Source organism: Cyprinodon tularosa, unplaced genomic scaffold, assembly GCF_016077235.1.
Source record: "Cyprinodon tularosa strain WSP-4 unplaced genomic scaffold, ASM1607723v1 ctg30, whole genome shotgun sequence".
In the NCBI taxonomy this organism is placed as follows: domain Eukaryota; kingdom Metazoa; phylum Chordata; class Actinopteri; order Cyprinodontiformes; family Cyprinodontidae; genus Cyprinodon; species Cyprinodon tularosa.
In genome coordinates, this window is record NW_024039008.1 from 4248330 (window position 1) to 4262915 (window position 14586).

General features: G+C 36.4%; 1 long non-coding RNA gene across 2 annotated transcripts in view; it reads right to left on the reverse strand.

The window, feature by feature from the left end:
- LOC119787647 overlaps positions 1-14586 on the reverse strand; it is a 28686-nt gene that overhangs the window by 11653 nt on the left and 2447 nt on the right. For both annotated transcript variants that reach the window (XR_005281346.1, XR_005281345.1), the window contains exon 2: positions 8826-8902. This is a non-coding gene — a long non-coding RNA (uncharacterized LOC119787647). The remainder of the gene's footprint in view (positions 1-8825; positions 8903-14586) is intronic.

Below are 14586 nucleotides of genomic sequence, written 5' to 3' on the forward strand. Positions count from 1 at the left end.
GAAAATAGGGATAACATTTCTCACCGGTTTGTGAAGGTACACTATTTCATTGCTGCAATTGGAGTAAAGAGAGCAAGCTCTTCATGACAGATGAATTCCAAAAGATTCCAAAATTCAAAACATATTACCTTTCCTTTTCATTTATGGAGGAGAACCATTTAGATCCTGTGACATTTCTCCTGCTCCTCATGCAAATGCTCCCTCCATAATTAAATGTCTGACAATTCAGTGTTGCAGATGATTCTCGTAGTGGATGAATTAATAAGTCATTGCTTACCTATTTGTATTAACATTGCAATAATTAATAATCATACTTTTCTCATCTTTATAGTTCAACTATAAAGCCAATGTGGTAACTTTATGTGGATTAAGCTATTAATCTATTAACACTTTCCAGGGTTAATGCTACTATAGTCTCTCAATTAATATGTGATATTCTCTGTGTTGTTTTTGGCACATGCTTTTTTTCTGTTGCTTAAAAAATTCTTGAAGTAGATTTCTTTGCATTCATCTTCTCTTTTGTGTCTTACTGTGTTGCATCTCAAGAAGTAGCTGCAGATCTGCATTTGCTAATTAGTAGCCATAGATCATAACTGATGTTACACTATGAGATCCAAATATCAGACAATTTTTGACATTCATTGCAAGTTATCTTTTGTCACAAGAATCTGCAGTGTAACTCCAAAATTTTCCAAAGGTTCTTTTAGGACAGCCAATATCCACCAAAACATTTATAGCTTATCCAATCATGCGCAACTGTGTTGTGTTGAACACAAGGAAGAAATATTGTGACCTCTTTCTGACGACATGCTCAATAACATATTGGCCTGTGTTTTCTGGATGGGGCCACTCCCGATGCTCGGACTTGCCGCTGGATCTCTCAGCGTCGTCCCTATTGCATGTAAATGAGATGCTTTGATGCCCAAAATGCATTTGGTGTGAACGCAAAATTAAAAAGTTTTTTTTTTTGTTTTTTTTTCTTGATCAAAGTTAGCTGATAAGACATCCTTTATAGATAAGATTTCTACTTTGTATAGGCAGTTATTTTTCTAATGTTTTTGTTTTTATTTGCTTAAGTCAATAACAGTGTTTCATTTGTAGTATATTCACATGCAGAAATCTGTAGATATGGGTAAAAAAATTCAAGAATATATCAAAACATTCACTGAATTTAATTAAGAAGCACCTAGTATCTTGACTTCATATATCGGCTATCCCTTTGACTATATTCTCTTTCCTAATACCTTGTGGTTGTGCCTGATTTCAAGAAGGTATATCAGTAATGGGTAGTTAATACGAACATATACCCTTGATGCACTGAGTTGGTCTTATATATATATATATATATATATATATATATATATATCCTATTATGTATATATATCCTACTAAAATGCATGGACATTTTTAGTTGAAGCATGATTAAATGTTAAACACACATCCTGCCTCTTTGGTTTTCTTACATTTAAATGGGTAAAACTCTTAATGTAAAAGGCGCATATCTAAGCAGAAAAATCTTTAAAATAATATATTCTCTTCTATCTTAAAACAACGGGTTTTCTTGCAACACATTTAGCTGAGTTAAATGACAAACTGTGAGCCAGAGTGGGAGAGGCTTCATCAGCTTATGGTTGGGTGAGCATCTAGGGCATGGATGCGCCACACGCCCTGAGGTAAGTTGAGAAGGGCTTTTTTTTAGTTTCTTTTATTTTTGTTAAAGACATGTCAAACAAGCTTCACTGCTTTCTTTTAACATAACCCCTGCATTGACAAAGAGGTCAGTCCTTTCCTAAATTAACAGATAAACTGATATAATTAAAGAACACAGTTTGAAGTACTCAAACCTTTCATTGTTTTGTTTGTTTTTTGTTTTTTTCATTTGTCTTTTCCATCTTTTTCTTCCACTTTTATTTGAAAGTTTTGATTAAACACATTTGCAACAAATGTTTATTTTATATTTCATTGGTTTTGCTTTCCACCAAACGTGATCAGGTTGACAGCCCATTATCTAATCATACTTATAACTCTATGCCAACCTGGTGGTCTTTTCTTTTCTTTTTCTTTTCTATCCACACCTCCATTTATGGTGATAACTGAAACACAGCCTTTAGTGTTATCTTCGACGTGATTCGCTTTGTTCAAAATGTGTATTCTCAGCTTCACAGTTTGGACCTTGTACTGATATACAGTATGGCTTCAACTACTGTATGAAGAATGTCCGGCCTTCTCTATCAGTCGTTTTTCCTCCCATGATGTTTTCCTTTTCTGGCTAACTTATTATCCCAACTGGGTGTCTGATTACTGGCAGGTCATAGCTGTCAATCGCCTGGATGTTGTTCTTATCATTTAGCTAACTTCTCAGAATTTGCCTTACTTTTTGCAGGTGTTTGACTGTTCTGTGGTATTCCAATGTACTTGTAGTTCCTGGCCACATTTCTCCAGTCCAAATGACATTCCGTTGTCTCTGCTCCTGGTGGTGTGGATCAGCGAGTCGATGTCTCGCTCGCTCTTAGAATACAGCTTGATGTCACCATGTACAGGAGCTGGCTAACAGTGGCCCCATTTCTTCATCAGTTGGTATATTCAACATTTGAAGGACATTTTTGCAATTGGCTTGAAGCTGGCCTGATGTGTGGTTTTCCACAACCCATGGAGTTTGGAATAGAGGCTGTTAGACTATTGTTGACCTTGTACAGCCTCAGGTATTCCGGGATCCATGAGTATGGCATCCTTTTTTATGTAAAAACCAGTACAAAATTAATATGCTAAGCTGTTCCTTATCTAGACAGAACGTCCTTTAGGTTTACTTTTTCAGAAATTTAAAAAAGAATGGTTCTATGTCTTTTTATGAATCTGCTTGTGTCTTCTTGAATCCCCATTTATCTTTGGCTAGTTGTGGAGGTTTGTCCCTGTTCAAAGGAAAATGTTCCTCTCCACTGTCACTGAAAGCATGCTTGGTGTGAGGGAATGCAAGTTAATGTCTACTGTGGCCACATGCTCATTGGAGAGAAGCAAATCCTCCAAAGTCTGTCTGTATGGTTTAAGTGAATTGTGTCTGTAAAGTGCCTTAAGATGATGTATTATGAATTGGCACTATATTGATACAATAAGATAAATTGAATTATTATCTTAAGAGCTGTAAATACAAGTTTTAATCGAAGTGGGGTCCCCATCTGTATACAGTTTAAAATTATTAGAATAATAAAAAAAAAAAAAATATATATATATATATATATAGCACTGAGGGCTGCTCAGTGGGGCAGTGGGTAGCAGCAGGAAGGTTCCGGGTTAGATTCCTGGCCCTGAGTCTTTCTGCATGGAGTTTGCATGTTCTGCCTGAGCATGCATGGGTCTTGCCTGTAGACAGTTAGAGATAGGAACCAGCACCCCTTGTGACCCTGCTTGGAAAAAGCATGATGGAAAAGGGAATGGATGGATGCAAATATACTGCAAAAAAATACAAATATGATTATCTAACAATGTACTAAAAATAAATAAAGTAAAAATTGAAACTAAAAGCTTTTTAAAATTGAATACAACCATGTTTACATGTGTTTCATTTTGACGTCACAAAAAAAAGGGCCCCAACCTTCATATTCTTTGTTAAGCCCATATCTTTGGATGTGGAGCACACAACCCTCCTACAGCTGCTCATCCACAAAAAGATGGACCAGGACTGTTATGATCTTGGAGCTGATGACTGGCTTAATCATTCATTTCATTCACCTGTCTAACTCTGCCTGGTTTCTAATCACTGCTCATCTGATCTACCTGCTCCTGCCTGTATTTAGGGTGCTTGCATCCAGCTATCATTGCCAGATTATCTTGTTCTCTCGTGCCAGTGGTTCTACTGTCCCTGAATGTTTAAGATTACCTGATCCTGACCTGTTCTGCCTCTCAACCACTAAGCCAGCCTGTTCCAGTCTGATCTTTTTGCCTGACCTGTCTTCGAACTCCTGTACCTCTGAGCCTTCCTGTTCTGAATTGTTTGCCTCACTTGGCGTCGGACTCATGCTTGTTCTCGGTCCTACGGGGCTGCAGCGTTGGGGACACTCTAGGCGCCCGCCGCATCTTGTAAGCAGCGATTGTTTTCATGACACGGCCTGAACTGTTAAACCTGCGTAGCACTCGCCCGTTCATGTCATCCTTTATTAGATTTACGTGGTCACTAACCTGTGTTTCCTTTTACAGAAAGATGCCCTGCTGAAGCACCCACCCATTTTTAAATAAACACTTTGAATTATCCCACTGTCTTTCTTGGCTCGAATACTGTGTCATTCTTTTCTGAACCATGACAAGGACAGCTGATGCTTGACTAAAAAAACATGATGCTTCCTAAAAATGAGGTCATACAAATCCTGGGCCTTGATATGTAGCACTGCTCATTTCTAGGTGGTTAAGTGCAAATTCAAAAGTTGCTGAAGTGATTACTGTTGACCCGTATATGACATTGCCTACACCCCTGCTTAGTCCTGGTTAAAAGTCCATGTCTTTGTTATATCTGTGAAACTAAAAAGCTTGGGAACCAATGCTTCAGGTGTCATGTACAGGATCATGTTTATGCAAATGATCTATGTTTTCATATAAGAAGGCTGTACTGAATTTAACATACTAAAAGAGATTTAGTTTCTACTTCTCTTTGGAATGTGACCTATCAAATCTTCTCATGGAAATGAGCAATCCAATCCTTAGTCCTTGTTAGAAATCCTTGGTGAGATTAGATATGTGATTTAAATATGAATAAGACTATTTAGGCTAAATATAACCTCTCATTCAGCTACCTCGCTTCCACAGAGCAATAGGAGTTGAAAAAAAGTTGAAAAAGGAGAAAAACAGATGATCAGAAGATGAGAGAAGAAAGATGAAAAGAAGGAAGAGGAGGGAGGAGGAAAGAAATTATAAGAAGTCAAAAGATCAATCCCTAGTTTCGGATAATCTGGGCTCCCATAAAATTCTCCACCCCACCCACTGCCATACAGATATGCTCTCTTTTAGGGTAAATAATTAATTCACCCCAACATGAACACTTACACACATATACAAAAAAGCACCTTCACACATACTTCATCACCCCCACCTAGATAATGCTGCTGGCCAAGTTTACATCTAGCTCCACGGATAGAGTCTCCAAATACGATTAGCGCTTATCAGAGGAGAGACCAAACTGCCGTCATCTTTGAGTTCATCATAACATCCATATTCATGTATTTAAAATCCCCTCTGGAGTGAAACTGAAGGGATTCAAGCACCTGAAAACTAAGCTCTTAGCAGCTCTGTATTAAGGTCAGGCCTCAGTATAAAACATTGTCCGGAGTTTTAATCTCCAAAAGCAGCATTGTTTGCAGGAAAAACAAGTAATTCTTATATTCTGTTTAAATGGGCATAAGTATTGAAATTTATGTAACATAATAACAAAGCTCTGCTTTAGTTTCCTTTCCTTACACTTGAAGGATACAGCATACAAATATATTGATATATATATATATATATATATATATATATATATATATATATTAGTGCTGTCAATCGATTAAATTTTTTTAATCGTAATTAATCGCATCAATGCCTGAGTTAACTCGCGATTAATCGCATTTTAATCGCACATTTTTTTTCTGATTGAAAATCATTTAAATACTCTCGATGACATACAAAAAATACATACAGGCTAGGTTTGTGCCAATGTTCTTTTTTTAAAATGAAAACAGGTCACAGACACTGATTTATGCCTTAGAAACATGTAGCCAAAAAAAAGGCCCTGAAAACAGGCTGATGTAAAAGACAGTCTTTACAGTTAATACAGTCTTTTGAACAAAGACAAGCATTTTACCCTACTGCTATAAAATGTAGTACAGTTAACATTAGATGTTAATTAACCAAGATAATAATGAACAATTTTCAATTAATACATCAAAATCAATACACCGACATCACTAGATGGAGGTAGTCTGTGCTCTAGAAAGTTACTTTTCAGCCTCTTAACAAAAATGAGAACACACACACACCCACCCACCCACACACAGACACACCCACCCACACAAACACACACACACGATACCGACCTGTGGCGTACACAGACAGCAAGAGTGCCGTAGCAGATTCCATTTCACCTCAGTAATCTGTTTTCTCAGCGTATTTCAGGTTGCTACTAGTTACCAGACACTCAACTTGTTTGTTGGTTGTGGGGCTTAAAGAAAAGGCACTAGCGCTACCCAGTGTATGAGCGTCTTTTTCCCTTGAGGAGCTCCGCTCTTGAAGCCTATGGAAAATGCATAGACTGGGGGAAAATAGCCCCGCCTTCCCGCAGGCTGCAGCGGGATGTACTTGGAAAATTGTACCATAAAACCACATAGCGTTAATCTCACGTTAAAAAAATTATTGCCGTTAAAATGGCCTCGCGTTAACGCGATAATAACGCGATAATTTTGACAGCACTAATATATATATATAAAAACATAATTTGTATTTTGAAAATATCCACTATAGGCACGTTGAAAAGGGACATCATATGCTCGAGACTCTGCCGCCCAGTTTACTGCTGGAGGTCAAAAAACACTAGCGCAATGTATTGTTTTGAGCGGTGAAGTTATCAAGCTAACGGGCTAAATTTGCATTGCTTTACTCCTAAATGCATCTCTATAAAGGAATAACATATAAATCACCCACTCCATCGTGTTATTTGCATTAGGTGTGAAAACCATACTAGTAACTTTTTATCCCACTACCTGGGGGCAGTCTCACAGCTCTGTTCTCGTTCTTGCAGTAAGAAAAAGAGCTTTATAATACTTCATATCGATTCAAAAATACTTTCTTGATCCAAATGAGAAATTATACTTTTTATGAGAATTCCTTTATTTGAAATCATCACTGAGGTTGTAGAGCATTCCCTGGAATAAAGCCATCCTTCTTTATCAGCTTTTTGAGCTTTTTTAAGTCATTTGTTCCGATGTCGTTACCCCAGCAGATGATGGCAAAGGAAAACCACACTTTCCACAACCGACTTATAGAAGATATGTAGCATCTTTCTGAAAACATCAAAGAACTTTTCTTATGAAGTACAGTCTGCTCTGTCCCTTTTTGTAGATAGACTCACAATTATGTCTCCAGTCTAGTCTGTTGTCCTGGTGAACACTGAGGTATTTACACTCCTCCACCACCTCCAGGCCTTCTCACCATGATGTTAAGAGCATTCAACTTGTTGCTATTTCATCTCCTCTCGTCTCTTGTTTTGTTCACATTCAGATCAGATTATTGTTTCCATCATTATTGCCTCCAACCATGACCTTGTTAACCCTGTATTTCTGCAGATGACAGGATTCTGTCTTGTACTAGATGTTAGAGGTTTAGAGTAAAAAGGAATGGTAAGAGTACTGTTCCCTGTGGGGCCCCTGTGCTGCTGACTAGGTGGTTAAGTAGTTGACCCTGTCTTGCGGCTGTTTGTCTGGTAGTCTTTGATTCAGGCAATTGTTGAGGCCTTCACCTGAGTCTCCTTAAGTTTATGACTAAGTAAATCAGAATGAATTGTGTTAAATGCATTGCAGAATGCAAAGTACATGATCCTCTCTGTACTGTTTCTGTCAGTTTTTGTCAAGTCAGATTTGAGGGTCAAGGCAAGACAGGTAATTCTCAAGTCAAATCAATAGTCTGAAACTTTAAATTTCAAGTCCTTTCAAGTCTTTTACTGAAAGTTAAATTATATATATTAAATTATATTTTTTTATCTGTATTCATTGTTTTTTATTTCTGTTTTATAAATGTGTGATGAGTAAAATTAATTACTGCTCCCCCCTTTTTAATTAACAGATGTTTTAATTTTGAGATTGAGGGTAAAATATCAAGTATTTTCAAGTAAACAGATTCAAGCCCAATCCAAGTTACAAGTCATTGGGGTAGAAATCCAAGTCTTAAGGTTTTGAGCAATTTTCCAAGGCAAGTCTAAAGTGAAGTAATTGAAGATTTAAGTTAGTCTGGAGACGCGCCGTGGGAAATGAGTCCCCACCTTGTTAAATACAATCAATTTCGGTGGTTCTTACTTAGACTTTTGTCCAAAACCTGCAATCAGGTCTTATTTCTAGCTCAAAGGAAGCTTGACCACAAAACCTATAGTAAGCAACATATATTTTGTTATCTGTACCAACCTAGGATGGGAAGCTAGGGGGGCGTGCATTGAAGCCTAGATTGCATGTGATCATATTAGAAGGCACCAGTGTGAATGGTCACACCAGAAACAGCAAAAAACAGTATAGCTTACAGTGGTTTACAGAAAGTCAGTGTGGAAAGATCTGCTATTTTTACAGGCATGGACCATGCAACAGCACTTTATCAGTCTTTAGGGGCTGTAGTGAACTCTATAGATTTCTGAGAGGTACATGGTTGTTCAGCTGAACTGAAAATCATATAATCAAAGGCATATGTTTAATGGTTGGACCAAGTATTTAATGTACTTGAAAATGTAGCTGTATGTCAAGCCCTTAAGGTAATTTATATCTCCCAAAAAAACAACAGCATTATTCTGTTAGAAATCTACAATATTTATATGGGTAAGGAGAAAAACAAATTAATTAAAAACACAAAGGGTGACTAAAAGGTGGATAAGAACAAGGTAATGCAGGGCCAATATGGCTATAGAAATAATTTATACATATGTGAGCGGAAACATAAAGTAACATAAAGAGGAAGGTCACAGCAAAGTAGGTCAAACACCTGCATTCAAACTTCCAGATGGGGCGAAGAATTAAAACAGCTGGACCATGATAATACTTTCCTTATTTGCTTTTGTAATGCATTGTTTCAGTGTTGCTTATTTACTTATCTTCCATTTTCCTTACCTTGCTGATCCTCTTTTGGTATGAAGCCAGACTTCAGGGCTGTTATCTCTTCACCTTAGCTCATCTCATTAGGCCTCCTGCATTTAAGAAAACCAGTGTGACCGTCTTTCTTCTCCAGATTGTCCATAATTTGAACCTAGAATTAAACATATGGTTTTCCAATTCTTTTAGTGTTTTTTGGATGTACTTGTCGCCATCTCAATGTGCTAACAGAAGCTTTAGTCCCATTCCTGAAATTCTCTTTGTCAACTCAGATGCGACAAACCCTCTGGTAGTCCTCTGCTAAGAACTAGTCGCCTGAAATGCTCCACCTTCATGAGCATTTGCTCATGAAGATACTAATTCAACTATTGTTTCCTGTGATCTCTTTTAGTCAACACTCATATGCCTGGTCTCCCTTCATGATTAACAACAGTAAACCTTTGAGATAGGTTTGTGTTAAAACTTGAATAAATAATTACTCATTCTGTGGTCTAAATGAATGTTTCCTAGTTTTGGTTTCTGCACTCTTCTGGTTTTGTTTTCTATCATTTGTTACACCCCAATTGAAACTTTATGCACTTTTCTTAGTCTGCCATGGTTGACTATCAACTTGAGTTAGGCCACATTAGAAGACTTTCATTTATAATATAATTGCTTTCTAATGAGCAAAATTAATAAGATGATAGCATTTAAAGTAGAAGAATATGGTGCCCTGCTTCTGATCCAAACCCACAAAATAAAATGTGGTAAATTTACAGCTTTCCCTTTTACATTTCTACTCATCTTCCTTTGTGTTTCATTGTATCTCTAATCTATTTTGTCTCTCCTAAGTTTTGCCTTCCTATGTCGCGGCTTCAGGTCTTCTATGCTACTGTAACGAACGTTTCCCATCATGAACCACATAAGCCTACCTTCAAAACCACGGCCTCAACGGTTTTTTACCGCTTCCACCTTCTTTCTTGCTGTGTGTGTGTGTGCACGCATGTTTATATGAGAACTGCTTGCAGCTCACAGCTGCCGAAAAAGCATCTGAAACCCTGATAGCATCATCACACAGGAAAGAAGCTAGAGAGCTAGAGACACTAGCTTGTGCTACTAAATTTGGAGGAAAGGGGAGAAGTGGGGTTGAGTGCTGCATATAATCTGTCTTACTGTGGAAAAGACAGATGTTCAGCGAGCATGGGAACCCATCAAACCTCTTCACCATGGCGTTTTTGTTGAGGGCAGGATTGCAATGTGTCGTTATCCGAAGTTTATCACTTCTAATTAGTAATGATGGGTCTACAGTGTGTGTAACTGAATACGTACAAAGGCTTTATGGATCTATCAAAGGGAGGATGGAAGCCTCAGCTATGCAGACATGATTCCACTGCAAACGTTTTCATACTAAAAATAACTTATAATGACACGTCTACCTTTTTTTGCTTTTCTGGACATATGTATGTTTCTATTCAAGGCTCGTGAGTAGAGCAATGACATATTATGTCATATGTTACAATAATATATCAATAAAAAAGCTATAACAGGTATCATAAAAATACAGTCCAGTAAGTGGTGTTTTCCCACACCATTTCATTCCAATAATATGGAAATATATCATTTAAAAAATAAAGAAATAAAATGAATGCCTTTGACAAATAACTCCATCCTAATATATCAATGGGGCCATTATGGCATCCCTCTGTGAATGTTTTCTCAGCATGAGGCTTGACCTGAACTAACTCCCTGAGCCATATTTTTTTAACCAGTACTGCCACTCCACCCTCTAGTGTAATACACTGTGCTAATGGCACTGAGTACCAAGGCAGAGATTAAAAGAAGAGGGTTTAAAAAAATAAAAAATAAAGTAGCTAATCATAATAAAGATAAATTGATAAAAACCTGTATATTATAAAAAAGTATATTTTTAGATATAAGCAATGAAAAAAACATTCGCTCATGTAGCATTTGGACCTCTCTTATGTCTCTTCCAGGGTGCCCCCCCATCCATGAGCCCAGTATGAAGTTAAGTAATAAAAGCCTAAACAATAGGTGATACCTTAACAAAATCATGAGTTGATGAATCCTAAACAACTTGGAAACTAGAGTGTTGAAAAAAACTGGGTTCAAAGTTAACGTGCAACTTCTTCTTTTTAAAACCATTTTTTTAAAGGGCAATGAACAGAGATGCACTGCCCTGTAGTTTGAATTTCCCTGCTTCAACCGTTTCTACCAATTCCTTGAAATGCTGTGACTGTTTTTTTTTTTTCACAGTACTGTTGTAGACAAAAGAGCCAGGTATTTAAAGCGGAACGCCGTTTTTTTTTTAATTGGCCCCTTGATTTTACGTTATTACATCATGTTTTACTCACCCATATTAGTTTTGTGTGATTTGGAGCTGTTCTGAAAATATTCGGTTAGGTTATATCCAAGTAACATCTTCCTATGAGCAATGACCTGAAGGCACAAACTGTTCATAATTTATTCTTTATGGTATGCCATCATTCATAACATGTAGGCAAATCACTGTTCCCCAGACATCTGTGGTTATATATTTTTTTATTTATATTTTTTAAAAACAAAACGGTGCGTTTATGACGTCATCCGCGCACGCCGGCTACCATTCATTCATCCTGTCCGCTGAACTGCTGCTAGTTTTACTCACATGCCTGGAAGATGTCTAGTGCTAATACCACAGATGATCTCGCTCTCGAAATGGAATTGAACGATTCAGATTAGCTAGCCGAATGAATAGAAGGGATAAAGCGTAGCAGCCTGTGGCCCAGGCTAACTGTCACAACTCCAGTCCGGCCACGTCACATCCAGTCAAATCTACTGTATCCACATCCAATGATTCACAAAATTCTGGTTAATTCTTGGTTTGAGAAAAAGTCAAGTTCTGACAGTCTGATTAGATAGAAAAGGCTTGTCAATGCGTAGGTTGTCACATTTTACACAAATGTATGGTTTGAGGTAAACTATTTAACTATAACTCTTGTATGTTTAACAGGATTCTTCCTGTTAAAGTGGTAATTTCCTTTCCATGATTAATTGATGCATGCATGCATGGATTACAGCGAAGTTAACAACACAATACTTGCTATTCACCAGGTCAGTCACTCCATGCAATCTGCTGAGTTTCCTTAGATAAAAAATGCATAACCAGTTTAAATAACTTGTACATAACTAAATTGTTTATCAACTAGGTTTAATTAAATATATGTACCTTAAATGGAGTTATTTAATTGCACTCACTTTTTAAGTCACTAAGATTACCTATGTTGTTCATTCATACTATAGTAAAGAAACAAAATAGCTTTCATTTAATTGAATGTTTAGGTTCATTAATCTGGTAAACCTGTTTTCCAGTCAGAAGTCCTGTTGCCTCAACTCTCAGCAGCTCTGAACATCTTCATTTCCATTTCAAAGGAAAACATCACAACAGAATGAAGCTGATATGTGGTGTTTGCTTTTACAAACCCTCACTATAAGAATTATGATTAGATGCAAGAGGTCCATATATATGTGTACATATATATATACACATATATATATATATATATATATATATATATATATATATATATATATATATATATATATATATATATATATATATATATATATATATACATATATATATATAATAATTTAATTAAGGCAAAGTAAAAAAAAAATTAAACTCTTAAGTTCCTTTCATTACAGTTCTTAAGAGTCCCTTGAAAATATGAAAGGAAAGCATTAGGTCAATGAGTGTGTAAAGTTTTGCCACAACAAAGAAAAAGTTCCTTTATCCTGACTTTTTAGTAATTATTCCCAAGGCAAGAGATGCATATCGTTTTATAATCTGGTTTACCAATCATCTAATCTAATGCGCTTTGGGTGAACTTTGTTCACACCCCATATGTACTATCCCTGTCCCTCCTGCCATTCCCCTCTTCTCTCTGAATCTACTCCTTTCATCACTCCACATCCGCAGGGGAGATGTAAAGCTTTTGGAGTAAATCAAGGCTCTCTCCTTCATAAACGCCCGTGCAATTAACTTAGCTCTTTCTCCCTATGATTTACAGCGACCATATTGGTTACTGGAGTCACAGGCCCTCTGGGTTTCAAAAGAAAAAGACTGAGTGGCTAACTTCCCTCACAGTCTCTCTGAAACACACAGTCATGCACACACACATTCACATATGGAACCGCAAAAGTTGCTTGCACATATGCAGATTTATTCACATCTGCTGCTTTGAACAGAAAATGATTAGTGAAGAGAAAAAAAGAGGGCAATGAGTGAAACAATGTGGCATAATGACAGAGAAACTGATGACTGGCAGCAAAAAATGTAAGAGCCTATACAAAAAAAAAAAAAAAAAAAAAAAAACGAATCTATCCCTAATACTTCTTTACAAACAGAAATTTTTTATAAATTTAGAATAAACCTCAGCAAGATGTGATGATGATTTTATCAAAAAAAATACTTTAACTTTGATTTTAGTATACCTTTAGTACATACAAATAAATACAGTTTAGTGATTTTTTTATGGTGCATGAAAAAGTATTTATTCCTTCACCCTTGCGTTCATTAATTGAATTCCAAAAACAAAGATAGTAAAGAAAAGGAGGTATGAATGCAGCATTTTTAGCTTGAATATGAGAAATACCCAACAATGTCACAGAAGTCTTGCACAACTCGCCTACTGAATAGAAAACACCTGTAGTTTTGGTGGTTTTATTTCTTTAACTGGAACCAACTAAATGGGTGTCTTGGACTTTGAAGTTTTTCCACGGCATTAAAACCTCTTGCTGTGCAAGTTTAGAAGCACTATTTGTAGGTATGTGGGGGTGGAGATTTAGCAGAAATGTGTTTCTTTTTTTTTTTTTTACTGTAAGTTAGAACCTAAAATGTTTTCAAATTTTTTTCACCTAATTCAGTGATAGTGATGCACCCGTTACTCCTATTTTTAACAACCATAAGACAAATTGCACTAATGTAAAAAAGAAATTATTATTTTTTAATTAATTTTTTTTTTATAATATGTAAATCTACAAAAGAAACAAATTAGCTTGTTGAGAAGATGCTGTTACTGAAACAACATGGGTTTTTGAATAAGATATTAACATATACCACATATTGAGTCAGAAAAAGTGTTGCAATAGATCTTTAGTAGATTAAAGAGCTTCTTTTAAAGAGGACTGGAAGCACAAGTATTCCTGTATTAATTTGCAAACTGAGCCCAGACGTACAATGTATATCCATCCTATGTCTATTTTGTTTTTTATTTGTCTTGTTTTTTTGTTTTTTTTGTTTTTTTCCTAGGTTACTCTGTATTTTGTTTAACTTCTTTTGTTTACTAGTTCAGTAAAGATGGAGCAAAGGGTGCGCAAAGAGGGACAGGCTTCTGATTTTGTGCTGTAATTCTTTTTTTTTTATCCTTTGTGTTCTGTTTTTAGATAAGCTAAATTTAGCTGAGAAAAATCCATGATTTCATCATTTGTTCCCAAACTAGCTCATAAAAAATAACTTTCACAGCCTTCAAGGGCTTTGTACTTCAAATGTGCTCACAGATCTCCCAGTATGTCACTTCGACTCCCAGAACAACTCTGATTCTATTTGTGTCGCTGTCTATTTACTTAAATGCATTTCAAATGTATTGGCTAAGGCCCCTCCCAAAACCAACCCACATTTCCAAAGCCTGCTATACCCCCAACACACAGTCTTTCATATACTCTCACACACACACCCACACACACATAATACCTCTCTCTATCTTTGTTGGGTCTTTCTATTGACTTTCATTCATTTCTA